This window comes from Vicugna pacos, chromosome 10, assembly GCF_048564905.1.
Source record: "Vicugna pacos chromosome 10, VicPac4, whole genome shotgun sequence".
Lineage (NCBI taxonomy): Eukaryota > Metazoa > Chordata > Mammalia > Artiodactyla > Camelidae > Vicugna > Vicugna pacos.
In genome coordinates, this window is record NC_132996.1 from 1,180,097 (window position 1) to 1,206,536 (window position 26,440).

Consider the following 26,440-nt stretch of genomic DNA (forward strand, 5'->3'; position numbering starts at 1 on the left):
GTGATGAAGTGTTCTGGAAATAGAAGGTGATGAGGGCTGCACAACCGTGAGTGTGCAGAAGACTGCTGAGCACTGTCTCTGGGAGTGCCTGTTGTCGGGGCATCTTTATTTTTTTCTCATCCTGCAATGTGAAGAACCATCTTCTGCTCTGGCCATTCTACTCCTGTGAGTGGTGCGGGTCAGAGACTTTGTAGAGTCATGTTTCTTTTTTCCCCCTGGCTGAGTGTAGGCAAAAAAGATTTAAGCCTGAGAAAGTGCTCCATCTGCAGTAATGTCTTTTAGATTTGCATGGTGTAAAAATCTTGAGATCTTTTAATCATTGAGGCCAGTCTGTGGGGGGAAATACCCCGTGAAGCCTGGGTGAGCCGGGGAAGAGCCGCGCTTCTCTCCCAGACACGGGTGGGGATTGCACCCCCGTTCAGGCAGTGAAGGGCCCAGACCCGTGAGCAGAGTTGACAATCGTGAATATTTACGTGTATCCGCTGCTTCATCTTGGATATTAATTTCAAGCTGAGTCAGTTTGTGGTGGCAGCCTCATCCTACATCAGGAATTTATAGTATCTGCTCTTTGAGGTGAAGACCTGACAGACTTGATTATTTAACAGTCTGCCTTGAATTGATATCTCAGATTCCTTTGTCAAAAGCAAACAGCAGAAATACAGAATTCCTTTAATGCCAATGTGACCTGGAACGAGTTTAGTCTCTGTGCCTCAGTGGCCTTATCTGTGAGTGGGAAAGATGATAACAGTGCTTCCCTCAGAGGAGCTGGTGAGGGGAGAGTCAGAAGCACAAATGGAGGACTTACAAAAGATGCTCTTGAATGACCGAATTTAGTGCTCTCAGCCTGGTGAGGCCTGAGGGGCAGAGATGTCAGAACAGAGCAGTCCTAGCCAGAGCTCGATCCGTGATGGAAGCTGTTATGATCAGTATCACCACTGTGCGTTATCAGGTAATTTTAAGACTTGGTAATATGAATTCTTGAATAATGTTAAAGGACTAGACATCTCAGATCCAGTTTACATAGTCCTCAAGATTTCTTCTGAGAAATGGATGGTTTCTTCCCCATCTTAAATCTGAGATGAGTCTCTAAAAAATTCTGTATTCCTCCATCTTTTTGCTTTAATTTTCCATTTCCTAAAAAAACATGTTTTTAAATGGAGTTAATGAGGACTGAACTGAGTGCCTCATGCATGTTAAGCACTTACTCTCCCAAATGAGGTATAATCTCCTCCGTGATTTTTGTTAAAATTTACTTTCTTAGTTTACAGAGGTAAGAGGCCTCTAATTCTTTTTCTGGAGACTTGTCCATGAACCTGTAAATCTATAATTAATGGACAAAATTTGGTTTATTAAAAAATCATTAGAATATTCTGCAATTCATCCAAAAAGAAATGCTCATTGACTTAAAATGTTTCTCCTTTAAGGGGATTTCTCCTGTTTGGTCTAGCTTAATTTGTTAACAGCCATCCTCATCATCATAATGACCAAACTCACTGTGAGTGGACACCTACCTAAGGCTAAAATGTTTTCCTCATGTTTTAATTCATAGCAGGTGTTTGATTGTAGGTATCAGTGTCTCCTTTTTTGCAGCTGAGGGATTGAGAGATGGAGCAGCTTGTCCCAAATTACACGCAGCAGGCTGTGGCTAGCTCGGTGCTGGAACCCAGGCTGCACAGAATGCATTCTTAATTGCTCCTCTTATCAGCCTCCCGTTAAGTGGTTACCCGAACACCTGTGACTCCATAAACGGCCGAGTTTAGTGATCTCAGACTGATGAGGCCTTGAAAGGAGAGACACCATTGAGAAGTTGAGACAGAGTGGCAGAAATTAAAATTGTTCATTTTCACAAATTTTTAATTCTCAGGTAATTACATAAAAAGTTATTTTTTTTTATTTTAGTGCTCTGTAAGCACTAAAAACAAAACATTAAAAATAATTATAGTGCAAAAGAGAAGTGAGCTCTTAAAGTCCAACCACTGCTAATGATGTTGCTTGTTTTTCTCTTGTGGCCCTTTTTGACAGAAATACTTACAAAGACTGAATTGGTTTTATGTAGTTTTAATATGGAAGAAAAGATTGTCAGTGAATATTGTAAGAAAAGTCTTTACTCTTTTCTTTCCTGTTGATGAATATGTACTTTATTTTCATGGCTTAAGTACATTTCCTCATTTGTGAAATTTGAGTAATATCGTTTAATTTGTCTGACTGTGAGAGGTAGATGCCTTGTATACAAAGAACCCAAGAATTGCTTAATAAAAGTGTGCTGTCACAATGACAGATATTTTAGAAGGATCAACTCTGAATACTAAAGAGTGTCGCTTATTTCTGATACATATTCAATATGTATTTGTATGATATATTTGAATATGGTTTAAAGTAACAAGGATTCATTTTTTTTTTGGTGTAGTATGAAGTTTTAATGAAATCTGTATCATTCTAGTGAGACAGGGACTAGTTAAATTGCCTTAATCAGATGACCTTGAAGATTATTTACACAGAATATGTATTGTTACAAATCAGAATTTATGTTGCCATGTAACCATCCACTCAGACATTTAAATTCGTGGGATTCTGACCAGATCCGTTAAGTTTAGTAAAATCCATATTGATCATTTTCAGGGAATAAGCTCCTCTATTTTGTGATTAAAGAAAATTTTGATTTTTTTCTACATTCTTAACAGGTTTAAAATATCAAAACATTGATTTGACATGTCACTTTTTTAATAGAGAGAATAAAGCTCATGCTGTTTTATTATGTAAATAAATGTTTTTGTATGGCAACAAAATTGTATGATATCCTGGCTCTTTTAGTATTTTGCAAGATACTTAGATAACCTACTGTTGGAAAAATACAAACGTGAATTTTATGAATATAGGCCTAGTACAGATCTGTTGGTTTTTGCTACAGTGCAAGACATGAGGCATAGGAGAACTTTGCTGCTGATTGCCAGGAGGACAGATCCCATGTCTCAGTTTCCCCTCCTGTAAAATGAAGTGGCTGAACTGGATTCTTTCCTCTTCTAAGATGAGTTTCCATGAGCCTATATCTTCTGTTTATATTCAGGAGTATTAGCAATATCAGATTAAATACTGAATATCCCTCCTTTCCCCCGAATCAAAGTGCAGCATGTGCTATATAAGTTTTATTTATCTGATTCTCGTTACTGATCCTACAGGCAATTTTTGTGTTGCATCTTTCCTGGTAACCTGGAAGGTCATTTTACCCATAGGTGGCACTGTTGCACCTACTTACAGTCTTAACTTTCCTGTTTGTAAAAGGAGGCTTAAACAACGTTATTTTATTTTGATTACTTTACTTAATGCTTCAGAATAGCCCAATGTCCATTATGTCTGTCTAACTGGAAAAGTTATTCTGCTTATATCTTAGATTTATTCTGTCATCTCACTGTGAACATTTCAGACTTGCTGTGCAAACAATAGCAAAATCGGGCTTTTCTTCTAGTGTTAGAAACCAGTGAGCCGGGATTTTATAAAACAGCTAGAAGCGGCATCTGGAGGACCTTAAAGGTGAAAAGTGTATTGAGTTCCCTGAGTTTTGACCCCGCCGCTGTGTGTTAATTGGTGGTAGGAGATTTGGTACATATACGAAGGGGTGTAGTTTTTGATATGGTTTGCCTGCACGCGCTGCCACTGAGCCACTTGAGCCTGAGTCAGTTCGTTTTGAGTTTTTCCCTCGTCTGTGAGATGGGGACATTCGTATCTGATTTGTAGAATTGTGAGAATTAGAAATTATGTGCAGTGTTTACCACAGTGAGTATGTCAAGAGGGCTCTTAAACTTTAGCTGCTGTTTTGTGTGAAGCCATCATTTGAGAGTCTTTGGCAATTACTAAGAAACAGGAAAATAAGAAGAGCTGTTTTTATGATGAAAGATATTTGAGGAGGTTCCATAGTTCCTATACCCATAATTTAGCATCAGCAGAGTCAGAACTGTTACACAGTCGCCCTAAACCAACGTTAAGCCACAGAATTATTTGTTACTTCATACATTTTGGGGTTTAAGGAGATCCAATACTTATACATATGTTGTCTCCAGCAGCCTACTGAGAGATGACACAAAAGAGTAGACAGGCGATAAATGTCTTCTTTGTTACTGATGAAGCCACGTTCTCCATGAACTTCAAGGCTGTGGGAAAATGCATGTCATGATACTGTGTCCCAGAAATACAGACTCACCCTGTCCCATGTAGCTCTGGGCCACAGCGAGCCTTCCCTTGAGAAGACCTGCCCTTTCATGCACAGGGCTTTCCTGACATGGAGCTGAGCATCCCGCATGCTTCCCAATGGTGACCAACACTGGAGTGAAAGGAAGGGTTTCACATGCCCTGCTTGTCTCCCCGGACTCACAGCTCACTCTGTTAGTGTAATGAGTGCTAGCTGTGGGCCAGGGGCCAGGGGTGTGAAGGGAGAAGCACCCTCCATGGCCCAGAGGAGTGGTTAGGAGACATCCACTCCCTCAGTTTAAACAGGTGGTTGGATGGAACATAAGGGTGCTCCCCAAGAGTGTGTAAAAGGAGAAATAAGGATTTTATTTGGGACTTAGGCTAGCCAGGAGACAGATAAGATGATTAGAGGGGAGACTTGCAAAACAATTTGATATTAAGTTGACATTTGTTGAACACCCAAAATGTGCTACATTCTTTTCTGAGCATTTTACAGAAATGAATCCTTCAATCTTCTCAACAAGCGAGTAAGGAAGGTTTGATTGTTATCCCAGTTTTACAGTGTGGAAATTGAGGCACACAGAGGGTAATTAAGTTGGCAAAATCACAGAACTAGTAATTGGCAGAGCTGGTATTTAAACCCTGGCTGTCTGGTTTTGAGGTTCCCAGAGATGGGCTTTGGGTGTTTAGCATTATCGACATCCCTGAATCTTTATACCTCTGTGCATCAGTTAGCCTAGAAAGGACAGGGAAAGGAGTGTTACACAGGAGCTCATAGTCATTTCTTGGCCGCTGTCCACGGAGAGTGCACCGTGATTGGCGTTAATTGTCTTCTGGGCAGTAGATCTGTTCGTATAATAGAAATATAGTCCATTGAATTAATCTAGAAACCCTTCCTGCTCCGTTTCTGTCCATGCTTGCCATGTGACTGCCTGCCCGTGATTGGGCCGTGGAGGAGAAAATGTACTCATGGTTGAACTCTGATATTTCAGTCTGGTTCATAGATTCACGTCTTCTGTTACATTAAAAATTTAAGTTTCTGGTTTTCTTGCATCAGTGTCTCATGAGCTTGGTTAATGTGAAACCAGTCCATGGGAGCCCAGGGATGATGACGGTATAATTTCTGAGCACGTTGAGGCATTTCTACCCGTGCAGACGTGGCTGGAGGATGTCCAGCTTCCTCACTGATTTCCCCCAACAGCATGGTCCTCTCCCACCCCTGGATGTGAGGTTGGGAGCTCTCTGAGTAGGCCAGTCAGAGGCCGAGTCCACCAACCAGAAAATGATGAAGTACCTGGAAGTAGGTTTAATAGAAGACAAGGGCTTCCAGGTTGTCAGATGGGCTGTTCGAGTCCATTTGGTGAAAAGCTGTCCACTGTCTGTGGTTGAGCTACTTCTTTGCTGTTGAAAAGTCTGGAGTAGATGAAGGGATTTTAAAAAGCAGAAAGGAGTGATTTCAGGTAGTACGTCCACACCGGTGAGAAGTGATGAATGACCGCCTTTGTGAGTCATAGACAGTCTTACAAACTTCATAAACCAGCTTTAAAAGCTCTTCCATCTGAGTGCACTTCATATGGGGTCCAGATCATCACTGGTCGCACTGTGAGGGCAAGTAACTGATAATGGCAGAAAGGACACGGAGGCATCAAAAAGGTCTCAGTCACTTTCCCTGTTTAAAGGATGCAGCACAGTGTAATATATTTTAGCTGGTTTTTCACTGAAAAGTTTTTAGTGTTTTCTGGGACTCCCCAGTGCCCCAAGGTTCCATGCAGCTGGGTGTCCCCTCAGTGCAGCTCTGTCAGCGCTTGCCCTGGGCTGACGCGGTGTCACGGGGAGCAGGACAGTCAGCGTCCCCGGCTCCTCCGAGGTCCGTCTCCTCATCCGCAGAGCCGGGTTTCTCATCCGTGTCTACTTAGTAGGGTTGCTGAGAATCACACGTGATGCTTCAGGTGTGACTTTTGGTTGTCTCTGTGATTGGCATATAGTTAATATTTGATAGAAACACTTGTTTTTTTAGTATAATTGTAGCACCTAGATTGCAGTGGTTTTTAGTCTGCATTTTTTATAACTTTATTCTTATTTTTAAATATGCACTTATTTTTATTTATTTTTTTTGGAGGTACTGGGGACTGAAGCCAGGACATTGTGCATGCTAAGCAGGTGCTCTACAACTGAGTAATACACACCCTCCTTTTCTGCACTTGAAGGTAAATATTGCTATACACAAAATAGCTCTTAAACACCATCATGGGACCTAGTCACTGTATAGACAATTGAACACGTATACTATTTCAATAGGAATAAATGTTTTTGAGACATACATTTCTGAATCTGTTAATGTGCTTAAAAACGATCATAGGTAGTGATAAACACGAATCTTTGATCCAGTACTTCTTAGAGACTGTTTTGCCATCAAGGGAAATTACATTCTACAGAGAAGGCTAATTGGGTCTCTTTGATATTTAGATGGTTTAGCAGATGATGAAGGCTTTCAAAAGCTGACAGTTTTGTATTTTAAAGTAACTACAAAGTTACCTTCTACAAGTTGTAAGTACTAAGCTTGTGAAGTGGCCAGTAATCCAGGGGGTATGTGTCTGTGTCTGTGTCTGTGTCTGTGTGAACGTTGGTGTGTGTGATTTCAGGAAGGTAGAAAGAAATTCCATATAGACTTCTGATACCTTTCTCCTCCATTTCAAGGTGTTGGCATATATTTACACTAATAAATTGATATTGAGTTGTCATTTGGCATATTGGGAATAAGACTTTCTCATACTTGTTTCAGAAGGATTAGGGAGCATGAGCTTAGGAAATGGGAGGAGATAGAGGCAGGGAGGTTCTTTAAACTTTGTGTAGAATTAGAAACAGTAACTTTTCTCTTTTCTTCTAAAGCAAACTGGCACTGAATTGTAACATACTATTACTCAGAATTGCTTTTCTGATCAGATACATGTACCTCAGATTTTTAAATGCAACATGAATGATGAAATGTGTTTTAGCAGTTATTTTTAAAAGTAGTCTCTTTTCAAGTAAAAGGCTATAGCCTGTTCTTTCTTCTAGCGGTACAAGAAATTCTCATTGTTCTGTTGCAATGATCTATGTGCTTACTTTCTTTTTTTTTTTCTTTAAGTGCTTTTTTCATTGTGATTTGAATGAATGTTTAAAATTTCTGGATTTTGATCTTTAGAACATGCTGATTTCTCAGAACTGTTAAAAACCTGATTGTTCACTGCTCCTTGTTTGGTGGGGCACCCTATTGATTTCTGTTGTCTGTTAAAGAGTGAAATTCTTCCTCTAGCCTGCAGATCATTAAGTGAATGGTTTGCAGTGTGCCTTTAAAATTATTTGTATGCATTGAGCATGTTTGTCCAGTGAATTTTAAATTGACTCATTGTAATGACTTTGATTTGATTCTGTGTCTTTTGCTCCTCTCCACAAGAATTTGAATTCTCTGTTGCATTTTGTATACGTGTTCTTAACAGGGGAAGACATTTTGCATTTTTTACAGAGGTGGGTTTTCCTATCCCCTCTGAATGCCTTCTAAAATTGATACAATAAAAATCAGTTATTGCAGTGCATAAATATTTCATAAATTATTTTTTGGCATAATCAGAAACAATGACCAAGAATGATAATAAAAAATACGAAAACCTTCCTTCCTTTGAAGAATAGAAATCAGGTAGTCAGGCTCCCTCATGCTTTGTGCCTGACACACTTAATCTCATGTCATTGTGTATCATGATTCGGAGATGGTATTGTTTCAGGTTTATAGATTTTTGTTTTAACATTTGTGTTGAATTCTTTCTCCAGGCTGATGTTTCCTGTTGTGTTTGTGGAAAGAGTAGAAGGGAAAAAAATACTTTGTTTTGTTTTCAGGAGGCCTGAGTTGATGGGAAAAGAGTTGAGGGTGGGCTGAGGAAAAGAGTGACACTCCCTCTCCTCCTGGTTGAAATTGATAAACAAAGAAATCAATTAAGTATATCGATATTTGACCAAAAGAAGTTAGCGAGCCCAAACTGGCTAGAAATGCACAATGGAAATTACTGAATTCAGCTTCAGAATGAGGTGTTTACCAAGTAGAAGCAGCTTAGAGCAATCAGAAAATCAGTAATATGATGAGATATAAATGGAATATTATATCTTTTATTGCTGAAACTTTTCTACGTTAAGTTGTGTAGAGCTAAAATTAAGTTTCAATCACCAGGAGTTAAGAGAGTGAGTGGTACTGTAGGATCGTTATTCACGGATGTGCCTAGACCCTGATAGAGTGGCTGAAGATGGCAGGAAAAGACCCACATCCAGGATTTTCATCCTAGGGTGTCCTCCATAATGGTTCCATGTGGAAGCAGATGATTGGGTTAACAAATTGTAACACACCCCAGTCGCCTCTGAATTTTAAGAAGAAAAAATATGCTTTGATACTGCTTTACAAGCAAGTTCCTGTGCATCCTCACTCCAGACTCCTTGCCTTAAAAAGCAGAGACAATGCTTTGCTTGTGTAGTTGAGGTTTTAGATAGCACTCTGCTGGTTGTAAAGCAAGGACCGAGACCCTCAGCTATAAACGCTGGGCTTGTGTGTTGTTAGATAATGTATTATCCCCAAAACAAGGACCAGGCTGGTCTGGTGGTCTGCTTTTTAATGAACATATCTAAAAATGTATCTTGTTCCCCTCACCCCATGACTTCCCTAAAGATACACTAATCCTTTGTACTCATTGTGTATTCTACAATCTCTGCCTCATCCTGTCTTTCCCGAATTTCCTCCTTACTATCTCACAACTGTTAACGAAGTTTTCCTTTGATTATACCCTATAAATATGGGAGCATTTGAGAGGCTCATGGAGATGGCTCCCTAATCCCTCTCGATTTCTTGACTTTTTCCACAGAGTCTTGACTAATCATTCCTTGTCAGTAAGACTTCTTCCAGCCAGAACCCACAGTTCCAGGTGAGAAGGATGCAGGCTTTATCTCTCCTACCGGAGGCAGAGACAGAAGAGAATTGAGATATGCTCCCCCGTGATCCCTTCCTGCCCCAGGTCTACTGCAGTTCACCTGAAGCCTTCTGGCCTCTGCTCAGAGGGCCTCTGTCCCAGGACTGACCTCAGCGTTTTCTTCCCTTGTCAATATTTCCTGTGCCTTTCAGAACTTGGTCTCTTCTCTGCAATTCAAACCTGGCAGATGTGATGGTGGTCAGCGTGCTGGTGGGCAATCCTTTGGGGACCCCCAGGAGCCATGCTGATTCTCCTTAGTCTCTCAATCGGGGTTACAGAACAGTCGAGCACCGAAGGAAGCCCATTCTCGAGATGTCAACAGAGCATTTCATCACTTTCATTTTATTTTTCAATTTTTGGTGGAGAAATTATTTGTAGTGAACTGTTCCAGATATTTGCCACCTGCTTTCCTCATCACCATTCCTTGTTGTCTCTGGTGCTAGTTTTATAAACCAGGTTTCTTCTCTGGTCATTTCTGGCAGCTGGGCTTGCCGAATCCTTGATCTGTATTTGAAACAGAATGCTTCCTCGTGATGTCAAGGTGATTTTCCTATTTCTGAATATTTCGTGTACACTCAGCAACTGTTTCAAGTGAAATGCTCTTGTCCAATTTCGGTTAACTCACATTTGCTGATCTCCTGCTTTCATGCTGAGAGCAGTTTCTTTTTCCTCTAATAAAAGTTAGCAATTTGCATTTACTATGGAAGATACTGGCCCAAGGTCCTTTTGTTCTTAAGAGTTTTAATACAATTCACCCATTAAAATGTACATCGGTTTTTACTCTATGCCCAGAATTGTGCATCCCATTCAATCTTAGAATATTTTCATCCCCCCAACAGGAAGCCCTGTACGCATAAACAGACATTCCCATCTTCCCCATCCTCCCCCAGCCCCAAGGAGCCACTTTTCTCTCTGTGGATTTGCCTGTGCTGGACATTTCATGTAAATCGAGTCACTTCATATAAGTGGAAACGTCTATTGTGACTGACTTCTTTCACACTGAGTAACGTTTTCAATATTTGCTCATGTTGTGGCCTTAGTCACTATTCTATGCTATGCTATTGCTGAATAACATTCCACTCTATGGCTGGGCCCCACTGTTTACCCATTCATCAGGTGATACGCATTTGGGTTGTTTCTGTTTTTGGCTGTGATGAGTAATGTCGCCGTGAACACTCATGTGGGATTATTTATGTGGATATTTGTTTTCAGTTCTCTTACGTGTGTGCCCAGAGAGCAGAATTGCTGGGTAAGTCAGAAACGAAATGTTCAACTCTCTGAGGCCCTGCCAGGCTGTTTTCCAAAGTGGCCACGCTGTGTTACATCCTCACCAGCAAGGGCTGCGTGCTCCGCTTCCTCTGTGTCCTCTTTAGTGCTTGTTACGCTTTTTTTTTTTATTATACCCTATTGTAGTGAGTGTGAAGCGGTTTCTCCTAGTGGTTTTGACTTGATTTCCCTTACAGCTAATGCTATTGAACATCATTACATTGTGCTTTATGGACATTTGTATATTTTCCTTGAAAAATACCTTTTCAGATACTTTATTAACCTTTTAATTGAGTTGCCTTTTTATTGTTGAGTTGTAGGGTTTTTTTTTCTTCATTTTGAGATACAAATTCCTTACCAGATAAGTGATTTGAAAAAATTTTCTCCTCTGTGTTGTTGTTTCACTTTCTGGATGGTGCCCTTTGAAGCAAAGTTTTAAATTTTGATGAACTGCAATTTGTCTCTGTTTTCTTTGTTTCTTGTGCTTTTGGGGTATTATTTAAACTCTGAGGTATTTTATTTAAGCTTTTATATATAAAATAACTTAATTCTTAGGACCGTTATAGGAGATGGGTGCAGTTGTTGTCCCCAGTCTATGGATAGGAGACTGAGATGCAGAAAATTTCACTGAAATATCAGTGTCACATCTACCTAGTGCTGTGGGATTTCAGACCCTCATGTTTGTCCCCAGCATTTGTGATCTTCACCACCATGCTCCACTACTGCCTGGAATCGTTAATGAAAATGACTTTCATTTTTTGATTTCTTGTTAGTTTGTTTTCTCATTGGGGACCTCATCTCCTTATTTTCCTTTCGGATATCAGTGTAGATTTATTTTAGGTCTCATGTAGGCAGAAGCATTGCTATCAGTTAACTTCTTTATTACTCACTCTCCAGTGATGATTGTTGCTAGTTGACCTAACCAAGTCATGCTTAAGTCTTTCCTGCTAATGACACTAAAAACAGTCATGACTTATAGAATGCTCAAAGAAAGTACTTGATTGATTTTATTTTGCTACCCAATCAAACCAATCAAGTAAAAACCCCAGTGTTGACACAGACTATAAGCCCTCCAGAATAGGATCACTGTCTTCCTTCTGTTTCATTTATTTGGTCACAGTGTCTGGATAGTGACTTGCTGTCCAGCAGTTTTGTGAGAATATGGTGCTCGTGAATCATTGTAAGGACAGAATTTTGACAACAGACTGTGTTGTTCATTTCACAAGGGAAAAGATAATATAGAAATACTGCTCAGATCTATTTTAAAATTAAGCTTGGAATTTTGAGAAGAATTCAAGAAGCCATACAAAGCTCTTTTTCACTAATTTTAGATCTATCTTAGACACATATGGTTACATAGCAGAGTAAGTTATCAAGTACATTTGACAATAGGAGTGTAATATTGATTATTTGTTTTAGTTGAAATATTCTACCTGGGATAAAGTAATCAGTGCCCATAAATGAACAAATATGTTTGTATTTCTATGCAACATGGGAGCAGAGTTCATGTTTCTATATAATATGTATGACTGTGTGTTTTAATCTGTCTGTCAGTGTTTTTATAGTTTTTCAGCAATGTTGTAACTTCAGAATTCTTCTAACATATTCACTCCCGATACTACTGCAGTTTGTACTGTGTATCCTATCTTATGCATGGGATTCCACTGTCCCCTCAGTGAGGAATTTCCTCTCCTATTGAGCTAGTAGCAGAGTTAAAGGAACAGTGATTTCAAGGCCTTTGCTCTCCACGTGTTCGCAGTTTCCTGTCAATCAGGATTTTCTCTTTCTTGTGTTTTCATTGTGCAATTAGAATTTTTGAAAATAATTATTAATATGTTTCACCAGTCTCCCTAGAAATTTGATGTGTTTGTGCTTTTCAGTTTTCAATTTATGAAAATTGTAAATGCAGACTTGTTTTTAAGTAGTCCTTTTTCACTAGATATTTGTTTACCTCTTTATAGTTAAAATAATTTTCCCCAATGAATGAATCGGTGTGCATGTTTTAAAAGATACTTTAGTTTTTATTTTTCTTATTCTAACAGGTATATTCGTTGTACAGAATTTAGAAAATAAGGATAAACACAATAATACCTTAAAAATGGCCTCTAATCTCACTTGTAGATACAGTTGTAATGTTTGAAATTGAGAATTACAAGTCCTCTCACTTTGTTCTACTCTTTCAGGTACGTTTTGGTTACTGAGACCCTCAAATTCCCATATGAATTGTAGCAGAAGCTAGTCAGTTATTGCTGAGGAGCCCGCTGGGATTGTGATCAAGACCACGTTGTATGTGTGCTTCACTCTGGGGAGCACTGCCATCCCAAGAATATTGTCATGTGATCCAGGAATTTGCGTGGTTTGTCTTTCCAGGTATTTAGGTCTTCTTTAATTTATTTCAGCAATGTGTATGGTTTACATAGTATTATTTTACTTTAATTTTTGCCTTTATACTGAGGACAATTGTGCAAGGTACCAAGATTAGAATTGTATTATAGCCCCGCAACTTGCTGCCACCATGGACGCTGTGGTCTCTCTTTGCCCTTTGTAAAATCTCGCACAAAATAGGACCTAAGTAACTCTCTCTTGAAAGAATGATTATATGATTGCTGGATGATGCTTGAGAGTCCTTGTGATGATGTCTTTTTCCCAGACTTTCCCCTCTTCTTAAATATGCCCTTTCTCTTCCTTTCCTCCAGCCTGGGTTTCAGCCTGCCTGTGGCATTGATTTTCCTTGTCTGTGGACTCTTCTTTTCACTAGTTCATGATAATGTTACATGTCGGCTGTGGAAACTTGCTAGATGTCAAGAAAGAGCAAATCCATTGCATGCTAGTATTTTTAGAGTGTGTTATTGAATTATCAATTGAAATTAAATCAGGCTGACCCATTGAGCCATCCCCTGAGCTCTTTTTGCCTTCCTACAGGTGATACTGCTCTCGTTGCTGCATGTGCCCTTCCCCCAGACTTAGTTTTGGAGTTGAGTAAATCACCATCACTGGAGCCCTCTCTTTAAAAGATGAAGAGAACATTTGCTCCTTCTCCCTGCTTGGGGACTTGGATGAGATGAGGTAACAGATAAAGAATGAAGCCCCACCTCATTCTGACCACTGCTCTTTCCATTCATTTCTCCAGGGGAAGAGTACAATTCAAAAATATAAAGATTGTGAGCTAATGAAATATACAAGACAACCGATCATTTATTAAATGCACTTTCATGCCAGAAACAAATGTATTATACACACAAAAAGCACATAAATTACGGTAGTACTGTGGTTACAGACGTGGGCCGAGTTCGAGTCCTGCTCTGGAGTGACAAGTCCTGTGAAATGGAGAACTTGTAGGTCGGCTTAGTCTCTCCCGGACTTTTTTCTTTCCTGCAGAGACAGGGCTCGCTAGTCATCCCTCCCCCGTAGAGGTGCTGTGGGTTGTAAACGACGCGCGTGGGAAGGCCAAGCACAGCTGCTCGTTCCTCGTAAGTGCAGGATAGCACAGCTTTTGCGGTTACGGCTTTATGATCGCACCGTGTAGACTCTCAGTGCTCCGAAGGGATGTCTTGCGGATTGGAGATGGGATTCTCACTTCTGTAAATACCCAAAGATTGTGTTATTGAGCCTTGCTGATATAAATCTATTCTTTAGAAAGTACATAATGTAGATATATTTTTCAAACATGCATGCTTTTTTTCTTTTATTATTTATACTTCTACCCTCTCATCACGTGGTGTGACTTTTGATGGAATCCAGGAAACAGTCCTAAGCCACCTGCCTCTTCACACTTCTTCGTGATGGTTTTCTTCCTTGACTAGAAGAGGGTTTTGCATAGGAAATTTTGTTTGCTCCCCTTCTCTTGGAGTCTCCCTGTTTGTCTGCCCATCTCTCACCTGTCCATCTGTCCATTTCTCTACCCACTCATTCTTCTGACTTGTTCCAAGAAGCACTTCAGGCAGCTTACAGAAGAACAGATACCAAATAAACAGGTGAGAAAATGGGGCCAAGTTCACAAATTGAGGCTCGGAGTTGAGCCTGTGTGAGAGTTGCAGGCGTGAGACACACGCCTCTGCCTTGTGACTAATAAGATAGACAGCATCAATGTGCCTGAGGCTCCCAGCACACACAGGGAAGCAGGGTTTGTGGGAGATGCTCACTGGCTGTGAAATAAATAAGTGGCTTAGGAGAAGCCCAGCCTTTCCAAATACTAAGACTTGGGAGAATATTTTGAGTGTCTTCCAAAATCAGATTATTGCATCTTTTCTTTTTCAGAGTTTTATGTATAGTTGGTTAACATTCTATAACTGGAAATTTCTCCAAAACTGCTGCCCACGTGAGTCCCATGACTCGGGAATGGGGTGGTTCTGCTCATTGACGGGTGTTGGCCAGAAACGGAAAATGACAGCCTCAAAGGAGCCTGGGATTAAGCAGTTATGTTTTGTCAGTGCTGTAGATTTCAGAAAATGCTTTTACCGTTTCTCTCCATCTGAGGAAGCAGCGTGCTCTCTTCCCAGCATCAGGAGTTCAGGGTCTCGGGATGGTGGGGGCTGACTGCACTGCCGTCAAAACAGCTGAGCTAGTCACTGCATGTGTGGTGCTTTCACGTAGTGCATTTCATGTTTTTTAAAAGGTTTCAACATGTAGTTAATTAACTGAGTTAATTAACATTTAATAAATATGAGGCTTTTTTGAAAAGACAGTTATAGGCAGAATATAAGTTGTGAACACTTTAAAAATGGCTTCATTACTGAAATTTCAGTAAGGAAGATTCAGTTTATCTTATTTACGCCTCTCTTTAAAAGTAACAAAGAAACAAGACAGAAAAAGCAGAGGATTACTTCTGTTCTTCCTCTCGGGTGCAGGTGCCCTCACCTCCAGTGGCATCCATCCAGACACCAGCACTGACACTGGCCGTGCTCAGAAATGCCTCAGCCCTGAAGACACAACTGACAAATGGAAGGGAGCCGCGTCCTGTTACAGCGGGTGCTCTCACCTTGTGGGTCCTTATGTAACTGCGTGGTGTTATTCAGGATCGCCCTTTCTACACTGTGTGACGGTGCTGCGGTGTCTCCTAGTTATTTGTTTCTGTAACTACTCATGTATTTTTTCCAATGTGTGGTACTAGACATCTAAAAATGCATTTTTCAGATGAAAAATAATGTGTATTTAATATAAAAGTCTGAAAAAAGAGTCAAAAGGGTCTATCCTGGTCCCAGTACTCAAAGATAATAATTAACACTTTAACATCTATTTTCTGTTCTTTTCATCAGTGTGTATGAGCTCTGTCATAAAAACCAGCGAGCACTGTGTGCCTGTTTACTGTGTGGAGACCTCCATTTTCCATTCGGCTTATTACACATTTTTCTACAATATTCTATCTCCCCTGACATGATTTTTAATGACCAGTATAGCATTCTGTTTTGTGGAGGCATCGTCCATTTTACTTCGTACTTAAGTAAACTTTTAAATTCCAAGTATACTTAATTGAAATTCTGAAAAGAGAACTGTGGTGGTACCGAAAGTCCCCTACTTCCCTTCCCCTTTTTTCCTGAGAGTAAAAGCTGCTGACAATGTGGAGTATATATTTCATGACCTTTATGCCTTTGTCATATATATATACACACATACATACACGTATATGAGGAATCTATGTATATGTGTGTGTATATATGCTTTATTGAAAAATAAGGCCATACTATATGTTTTCTGTAGCTCGGTTTATTCACTAACGTATATATCATAGACCTCCTCCCACTCCAGACTCACCCGGTCCTTTCAGATAGAGTAAAGGGGTCTCCTGATGTGCAGGTTTGGTCTCTTGTGTAACGACACCTTTCGTGGGAGAGTACTGTGGACAAGGCCTTGGACCACGCCGAAACGCTGCAACTTTAGTGCCCACAGCTCTCCGTGATTTACCGCATCATTGTCTTGATGGTGAACACTTAAGTTTTCTCCATTTTCCACTGTCAGAAAGGGTGTTTGACTGGCATCCTTCTTGTACAAACATTCCTGTGATCTTGTATGAGTATTCCTTTAGCTAAGGTTTCTGGAAATTTAGTCCTTGGATGTGACAACTTCATACATCACAGGATGCTTTCAAGTGAATCTTGAAATTCCTTCTCCTGTGGGGAATGAAAAGATGTAGAATAACTTATGTAACCAATTCTCTATCGCTGGATATGATTTCACTACAGCATTTCTTCCCACCATTGTAAACAGTGCTGTGCAAATGTTCTGATGAGTACATCTTTTTGAACTGATGTTTTCTAAATGTAACGATTCCTAAAAGTGGAGTTCAGCCTGTGTGCACACACGTTTTTCAGAGTTTACATATCCATTGACATGTCATCCTCCAAAAGATCGCTCACAGTTTGTTGTCTCAAAGATGGACACTAGCTATAATATCTTTTAAACATATTTGCCAATATGACGAGCAAAATGATTTTCATTATTTTAGTTTGCACTTGATGACCAGTGAGGTTTTGAGCATTTTTCACTCATTAGCCATCTGACTTTTAAAAAGTGAATGATCCCTTTTGTCCTTTGCAAACATTTAAGTGGGGGAGCTTCTTGCTGCTTTGTGACAGCTCAATGTGTATTATGAACATTAACCCCTTGTCTTCATCAACATGTATCAGAGAGCTTTTACTTGTCATTTCTTGCCTTTCATTTTGTTCAGTAGATTCATTATTGTTGTGGCCCAAAATAATCTTAAGATAGTAAATGTCTTCTTTTTGGGTTTTATTCTTAGAAATGCTTTCTTATAATGGTATAAATTTCTTCTGTAGGTTTTTTTAATCTCTAAGATGGAGATGATAATGGTACTTGTTACAGTGAGGAGAAGCTGAATTGATATGAGCAAAGAGTTGTATTTGCTCTTATTAGTACTTTCTAATATTTACATCATTTTCTGTAATTTTTCTTGTGGTCATTTTGACGGGAATAGAATTTGTTTTTTCCAGGTATTCTCTGATTGTAACAAGACAATTATTAAATTCATACTTTGCTTTTTAATTTGAAATCCCACCTGTAAAAAATACTTATGTATACTAGAGTCTCTTTTTGAGCTCATGATTTAATTCTGTCAATCTTACTTTCTTACTCTAGCACTATATCTTACATATTGTAAAAATTTATTTAATATATTACAGTGCGAATTTTTTGATTCTTTTTTCGATCCCTAAATTTCTTGGTTTGTATTATGACTTTATTATTCCTGAAGAATTCTAATATAATTTTTTCAAGTTAAAAAAAAACAGATAAGTGTTGTCATGGGATTTTTTAGTAATTTTGAATTATCTTTAGGAGAACGTACATCTTTAAAACTGCTTTCCTCCATACAAAAGGTTGATGTCTCTACTTTCACACTTTTACTTTACCCCTCAGTACAGTCCTGTACTTTCTCCATGTACAACATGGGCATTGTTTTTGAGTTTATTCCAGATTATTGTTGATGTTTTTGTTAATTTTTTAAGTGAGAAATTTTTGCTATTATATTTTTTAACTGTTAAAACTGACACCTAGGAAGGCAGATTCGGTTTGTAAATACTCACTTTGTAACTTCTCATTTAAAATTGTAAGTATTAAGTACTTGTTACAGAATCCTTTCTTTTCTGTTTTTAAAAATTTGTTTCCAAGATTCTCAAAATGGTCATAGCTAAGTAGTATAGGTGGGGAGACAGATGGAGGGAGGTAGTGTGGCTCATGTACAAACTGTGAGCACTTTCATGGCTGCCTTTATGCTGGAAAAGCTGATAAACAGTCCAGCTTAAACCAGGGTGGCTTTGTATGCACTTGAAATCCAGCTTTCCTGCCTGTATGGTGAAGCCTGGTAGGCATGGCAGGTAGATGATCAAGGTCGAATGGAGGTTATTGGCTGCACAGAGCGCTGTGTCTGAGAACTGGAGACCATCGCCATGGGAAATGCTTGGTGCCAGGAACAATGCAGAGGAGCTGGGGAACCTTGTGTTAAGGATTTTCCAGCCCTGGGAGTGGGAATATCAGACTCTGCATTCAGATCTGAGTTTGAATTCATCCTCTTTAGTTTACTTGTCCTCTGACTTTTGTCAAGCTATATACCGTCTTTCACTTCCTGTTTTCTTGTCTCTCAAATTAGGAGAATTACATCCTGCTGCTCGAGTGTTTGATCAGGTTAAATAATTTGTGTCTATAAGATGTCACATACAGTCACAAGCTCAATGAGAAATGGGCTGTCGCCTGTTCTTCTGCAGCTCAGTGCTTGACAAGACATGGGGGAAAGCCAGTCCCTAATTTGTGTGTGATGCAAGTAGGAACAAAATTAATGTCTTGCCTTTCCCTAGCAGTATTCTTACAGCTTTGCTTCATTTACTTCTTTCCTCCTTTCCTTTCCCCTTTCCCATCCTCCACCAAAAGAGCCTCTCAGAAAAATAGATTCAAATTACTTTAAAGGTTGGCTCATCCTCATGAAATGACAGTATCATAAAAAAAACTGTGCAAATCCCAGAATAAATTTTATATGATTTACACACACACATGTGCGTGTAAACACGCACACACACAAAATCAGTCTACCTCCCACTTACAGAGGGAGAAGGTCCACTTTTTCTGAGTTTTCATTCACAGAGAGTGAGAACAATGTCTCTTACACAGACTTTCACCAGGCTTCGTGCATGGTGTTTTTAATTGAATTTCTGTTTGTGGCCATAGATATAGTCTCCTAATAGAAGAGAGAAAGTGGAGACATAGACATTCCGCTGAGATATTGGTGTCATCATATTTTAGTTGTAAAGGACTTAAGACAGCATAGAGTCGCAACATTTTATGGGTGAGAATCCATGATGTTGTAACTTAGACAAGAACCTGGGTCTTCTGCCATCTTGTCCATGCGGGTGAAGAGGCAACTGGGCAGGGGATAGTAGGGATCCTTCCTGCTTCACTTCCATGTTCTTGCTAGTTTTCATTTCAGCTGCCTTTAGTTTATGTTCATGAGGCCACTCATGGGAAGGTCACTCTGTCCTGATAGATTGAGTTTCTTATCAGCGAAAAGCTCTGGACCCACTCATATTTCCCAGAGTTTTCTGCTGACCTGCTGACACTTTATATAATTGAGACCTAAGAAACTACTGAATATAAAATCCTTATTGTTATCGTTTCCCCTCGAGTTCCATAGGAATGGGGTGCTGTCTCAGGCTGTCTAAAGCCAGATCTGAACAAAGATAGGGTGATGGGCTGTGCTGCTGGACCTACACAGTCGAAGGGGATTTCCACCTTAGCTTTATAATCAGGCAGATTAGTTCAAATCTTGCCTTTACCAATTATTATCTTTGTGTCTTGGGGGAGAAACTGTACTTTTTTGTGTCCAAATTTGTTTATCTGTAAATAAGTTCAGTATTTATTTTAAGGTTTCTGTTTTAGAATTGAATGAGCTAATTCATTCATTTATACCTAAAATAGCGATCGCATGGTTCTATGCTGGTGCCTTGGTAGTTGATTACTAAGGGAATCGGCAGTGAGAATGGGGGTGGGGGACCCCTGGATAATAGAGCTTATATTCCAGGATATGCTTGTAAAAGACTGGATGTGCAGTAGATTTTTAGTAAATATCTACTCCTTTCCTAATCTGCATTGATTGTTTATATATCTTTATACAAATATATTAACAATTTTTATTGCAATTTAAATATTTTTGTAGTATTTACATTATGTAGCTATAAAAATACATGAAATAAAATGATTTGACTTTTATTTTCTTTTCAATAAGCAAAACAAAATAAAATAGAAAAGAAAAAAGTCTTGAGGGAGTAGAAATAATTTTATTTCTGTGGAATCAATTCCGTATAATAGGTCTTTGTCATGTTGTTAAACAGCATATAAAATTGATAGGTTGTGACATACTGGAAATGAGGAAACAGTGGAGACATACTACCTCTAATGCAGTCATTTTGTTACCAAGTCCAAACTCGTTCTGCTTGCTGCATGACAGGCCAATAAATGGGGAGATGAGATGTTGGAGTAAGGAATAGTGACTTCATTTGAAAATCTGGCAGACCCAGAAAATGGCATATTGATATCCAGTAGAACTCTTTTCCCCAAAGCAGAATTCAGTCTCCTTTTATACTAAAAAGCGGCGGGGATGTGGTTGGTTGTTGCAAACTTCTCGCTGTACGAATTGTTTGTCCTTGGAATCCTTTGTTCCTGCAGCTGTCCATGGTGGGTCAAATTAAGGTGCCCCCGTAAAACCTCCAAATAAAAGAAAGGTTATTATCTATTTTGCAACTTGCCATCTGTACATAAGTGTAGAAGAGCTAATATCCTTAAAGATCAGAGCCCGGAGAATAGGCTGTCCTGGATATTTCAGGCTAAAGGCAACTTTTTTTTACAAAAGGTGCAGAGATAGCAAGTCGGAGCCTAGAAAACAAGGTACAGGTTTAAAGCCAAACGAACACATCTAACATGGAGTCAAATTTGTTCTTTTCTTTTACAATTTCTTTTTCTAACTCATAAATAATTTTAGTAAGAAACATGAGAAATTTTTTTTATTTTTGCTTCTTAATAACGGATTACAACTACACTTTAGTGAGCAGGGATGCTGTGCGTGCCTTGGGGTCACAGCAAACTCTTGTTGGGGGTGGTCGACCCTGTAACATACCTGATGTCCCGTGAGTGTTGGTGACGGTCCCCCTAACCAGGGGCTCTCTTCAGGAACCACCATATGGGCATTGGCCTCTGGAGACCTCTTTTTCAGCTGCAGGAAATTTTTTCAGATTTTGTGATGGAAAAATCTCTCCAGCTGCAGATAATCAGGGAATAAAGGAAGAGGAAAAGGGTTTGAAGTAGAGTAGAAGAGAAGGACAGAATATCAGGGAACGTGGGGGCTTGGCAGCGGGGCCTCGGGAGAGACAGGAGCAGAGGTGTGGAGGGTCCCGGCTACGGAACTAGCTCCTGCACCTTTCCCCGCACCCAAGCCACACAGCTTTTAATTGGGCCCAGGACTCCCTCCTGTCTGGATGTCACCCTGGGCAGAACTTTGAGAATCGAAGCTAAGGGGTGGTCAACACTCACCTAGGGGGTCACTGAGGACTTTGCTCAAGTCCACATTGACTTTTCCAGTCATGTGCCTTCACCTGTTCTTTATCTCAGGATCTGAGAAGCAGGAGCAAGGAACTCATGGAGAGATCCAGGAAGATATCTGACTGTGTTAAGAGACGACATCCACAGTGACACGTGGAGTGAAGACACTTGCAGTAAAGTAAAATAACTTCACAACTATTGCATCAGAGCTGCAAGTGTGAGAGAACCTAAGCCTGTCTCAGAGTGCAGGGGACAAGAGAAAAGGAATGGTAAAATTACCACTGACATTTGAAATTTTGTTAAAAAGAATGCTACTGTTAATTGTATCACTTGAATGTATGCAGGTGTTTTTGTATGAGCATTCATAGGTTCACAAAACCCCACCAGCCACTCTTGCTCCCATCTGGTGTGGGCTTTCTCAAGCACAGTGCCCTTCCTGCTTGGGTGGGCCACGCTGCTGGTCCTCGCCTGGGGCCGGACTGCTACAGGACACTGAGTCCCCGAGGCACGACCTGGGATACATGACAGGAACATCTCTGCTCTTGGCTGAGGGCCTCCGTTTCCCCCTGCAGTGTAAGAATGCCGGTGACTCAGTTAGAAGCATGCATCCAAGCCATCCTTCCGTGTCATCACCATCTAGAAGCGGTGCCTGAATATTCTGAATTTCTGCAGAATGTTGTTTACAATCACCTTGAACAAGTGAGTGTGTGTCCTCTTTCAAATGGAGGAATTACTGCCGTTTTCCTGGAACTTACTCACCAGTAGTCCATCTGATTTTTCTGTGCTAGGATTCAGTATAGCCTGCTAATAACTCTGCAGTCAGATCTTGAAACCCTGATGAAGAGGATTATTTATTTTCTTTCTTTATATGATAGTATTTTACTTTCAAAATTCTGAGTTTTCTGTTCTTGGAGGAATTTTTTTGGGGTTTGGAGAAACAACTTTGCTCTTACCATCTTTGTGACCTGTTGCTATATGCATCTCACCTGTCTTCTGTCACTTGTGAGGCGGTTCCATTTGTGACCCTGTCCGGGTTATTCATGTTATAAAACATAAAATCTGTAAAAGTACAGAACCCTTTTACTCCGAAGACATTCCACAAATACTCCTTTAATCTGGGTGTGGTTTTAACAAGACACAAATATTAGAACATATACTTGCAGGTTGCCAGTGCAAAATCCCCAAATGAATAGTCTAGCTCAACATCTAAAATCTTTCTTATCTACCTTGGATATGTATGGATAAGTGAAGCAGTTTGCTAAGAACCCAAGACCAGGTTTAGGATACAGGCTGATGTAGCTCAGCGGGTCCTCCCAAGCTGATGCTCTGCCAGAGAGTGGGGTTGAGGGGAGAGGGCGTGCCCTGCCCTCCATGAGCTGACAGTTTCATGGCAAACACCTTCACAAGGTGAAGAAATTGGAGTTTCTTCTATGAACAGTGGGTCTGAAAAGAGCCCAAAAAGCATGGGAGTGACACAATCCCATTTGTCTCAAGTAGGGGAGAGTGGCTGTGGGGCCACTTGGGAGACTCGTGAGTCCAGGTGGGCAGTGTTGGTGGCTTCCACTTGAGCGGTAGGATAGTGGGTAAAAGCGAACAGATTGAAGGCATGTTTAGATGGTAAAAAGAAAGATTTAAAGCTGTCTGTGAAGGTAGGATGGAGTAAGGCCCAGGTTTCTGGGTGGATTAATGAGTTAAATGATGGTCCTGCTGTGTTCTGAGGAGGGAAAGCTGCAGAGGGCTTTCTGGGGGAAAACTGATGAGTTCAGCTGTGGGTAAAGTGAAAGGTTGTTAGATGTGTGGTCTGGGATCTCAGGTGAGAGCCAGTAGTGAGTAGGGAGAGGGGAGAGAGACTTTCAAATAATTTTATCTTGTGAACATACATATAAGGATGAGTAATGACACACTTAACCCCTCTATATTCTGTATTTAAAACCCAGTAACATTTTGCTATATTGGTTGCAGGGGTTCTTAATTTTTTAATACAAATAAAATAAATAGAAACAAAATAGTGGAGTTAATGAATATCTTAGAGTTGATGTGTGTCCTTGTATGTATTTTGATTTCTCATCTTTATAAACATAATCTACAAAAAGTTAACTTGCTTAGAATAAGAGTTAAACACAGGGACATGACACACTCTGTTGGGGGTTGAAGGTGATATCTTTGGCAAATTATATAGCCTCTCTTTGCCTTTGTTGCATCTTCTGTGAATGCCCCCGTGCCCCTCATCACAGCTGATTTCCTAGACTAGAAGTTGGGAGGGAGGCTGCTGAAGGGAGTAAGAGGTGGCAACTGCTAGGAACAAAGAAGACAAAGACAAAAACAGATTAAAGCCGAGAAACTGAGTCCTAATACCCTCAAAGGAAAAATAATCCCGCAGTGTTTGGAGCCACTAATCATAAGGGAAACAAAATCACGTGGATCCAAATCTCTTGAGCATATGTATATTGTGGGTGGGAGGGTATCATCAGAAAAGGGTTGAGAAGAGGCTTTTTGGTTTCCCTTAACGTTTTCAGTAAGAATGGGGTGCAGAAGCAAAAACCACCCGCTACACAGAAGAAGGTGTTGTTTTGTGCGAAACTGACCAGTTTGGAAACCAGTCATCAGTGGTGCTGGGAAATGAAGAGGCTTCTGGTTTGGGTGGGGCACTTGCTGTGACTTCCAGGTGACCTGCTGGCTGGGGTCTGTGAGGCGGGCAGTAGGTTTGCAGTGTGACCTGGGCATAATCCCTGGCTCTGAGGCTGCTGGTCTGACTTAGCAGACCTGGGCGCACACTGTCCTAATGGGGCATCTCGCGATGTGGCCTGGGACACCTGCCATGCTGAGGGCGAGAGGAGGGATCCCCTAAGGGGGTGTCCCTGTGAAGAGTAGAAACGTCCTCCTGCAGGGGAGGAAGAGCCTCTGAGCAGCGGGCCGGATGCACAGGCAAGAGCAGCCTGAGCACGGAGATTTCGGGGACCTGGAAGTCATAAAGTGGCCCGAACAGCCTTGTTCCTGAGAAACTGGAGGGAAAAGATGCTGCAAATGCAGGCTAATTTCAGACCCTGTGGTGGGTCATGAGTGATAGGAAAGAACTGGTCAGGCAGGCACGAAAGAACCCTGTGGTTGTCCCAGTTGGGGCGTCACACCAGAGGGAGGAGCAGAGTTATAGACTTTGCCACTTATTAGCTGTGTGACTTTGAACAATAACACCCCACCTCTCTCTATATATATCTTCATCTGTAAAGTGACAGAGTGACAACTCGTGTCATCAGAAGGCTTAGTTTAGCTCTGATCCTCATTGTCCAGTCCTGTCAGTGCTGCCCAGCAAGGTTCTGCAGTGGGTGCTCTTACCCTGAGATGGGAGGGCGTAGAAGGGCATTGTAGCACCCGAGGGCAGGAAGGGGTTGCTTTAAAAGCAGACATGTAGCCTCCTGCAGCTGCAGACCTACAGGCAGTTTGGTTTATGGTCGTGGAGAGGACTTTGGAGGTCTTAGCATCGTCTTAAGGCTTGTTTTCCCTTGGGGACCTGATTTGCCTTTGCAGATTAATGTTGAAGATTTGGGCTTCTGGCAAAGCTGTTTTCAGAGATGGGTATATATGTAACATATAGTATAAAATGAAAGGTTTTATTTAATATTTGGGACTTTGTAGCTGTAGGGAACAGCTCTGTTGGCCTGGTTTCCACGGAGGACACTAGCGGTCGTCAGAGCGTGCGGGAGGGCAGGCAGCCTGCAGTGCTGCTGCGGGGGTTCTCCCCAGCAGGACGCTCTGCTGAGTTGACTCTTCTCTGAGTTTGGTTGCCAGAGGAGCAGACAGCAAAGTAATGAGTTCTGGTGGGATTGTATAATGACAGGAAGAAAGAGGGAGCCGTAGTTCTTAGGGACTACTACACTCTTTTGGTTCCTGATCCAGTGTGTCCCATTACACAATTGATGAGTTGTGTCTATTCTGGGACTTGATTGAAATAAACGTGCAGCCTGAATGTTAAGAGTTATGTTTTATTTGTCAGAAGGACTCGAGCCAGGATGACCGCCTCTCAGAACACTCTGAGGGACTGCTCGCAAGAGTAGGGGAGAAGCTAGGATTATATAGGAGCTTTACAACAAAGACCAGGTAGTCAGAACAATAAAACATTGCTTGTTATCTAAAGAAAGCCAGGTATCTCAAGTTCATGAATTTAATGCTTTTCAATATATGGGAGGAAGCCAACATTTGGGCTGACTGAATATATACTTTAGACAAGCACCTAGCTATCTAGGGCCAGTAATCTGTCCTTTCTTATTCTGAGTCTGCTCAGAGGGCACCGTTGTGAATGGCTGCAGGCCTGTCTTCACTGGGGGGTGGCGGCAGCCGCTGATGACTTGTTTTCAGCATTCTTTGTTTAGTGACATGGTTGCAATATTTTCATTCAATTTGTAGTGTTTTCATTCACAGAAAATTATGGTATTACCCTGATTATGGATAATCTGGAAGCTTGGAATGGAACCGAGATGGAATTACTGCAGGTAACTTCTACTTTAATAAGCCATGTGTAAACATGAACACGGAGGAAGCATACAAAAGGATTCGGTGGTGAATGGGAAGGGTTTCTGCACGTTACAGGAGAAGGCAAGGCAGAATTCTTCTTCTTTGTGGGCAGGTATGTGAGTCCAACTTTCCTTTCTGAAGTGCTTTCTGAGAACTGTTTATGGTAATGAACCAACATTGACAAACGGTGACACACATTGCATTTAAGAGCTGGCTGGCTTCAACTTGGGTATTGGACAGGTGGAATTCATAGGCAGTGGTCAGGTGGATGGGACAGAGATGGAGCCCAGGCCTGGGCCCATATTCAGGTTGAAATCGCCATTTACTCACCATAGCGCCTTGGACTTGAATGTAACCTCTCTTAAACTGATGGTGAGTCTGTGAAATGGGCATGATAATATTCGTTACTTCCTGGGCTTGTTGTAAGTTCTGAAGATCATTATAGCACACATGAAGCA

General features: G+C 40.8%; 1 long non-coding RNA gene across 1 annotated transcript in view; it reads left to right on the plus strand.

Moving 5' to 3' along the window:
• The window catches only part of LOC140698891 (uncharacterized), a 90,310-nt gene extending 64,149 nt beyond the window's left edge, over positions 1 to 26,161 (plus strand). Inside the window, exons 5-8 of the long non-coding RNA XR_012076894.1 lie at positions 12,620 to 12,806; positions 21,543 to 21,742; positions 22,046 to 22,172; positions 25,890 to 26,161. This is a non-coding gene — a long non-coding RNA (uncharacterized lncRNA). The remainder of the gene's footprint in view (positions 1 to 12,619; positions 12,807 to 21,542; positions 21,743 to 22,045; positions 22,173 to 25,889) is intronic.
• The last annotated feature ends 279 nt before the right edge of the window (positions 26,162 to 26,440 follow it).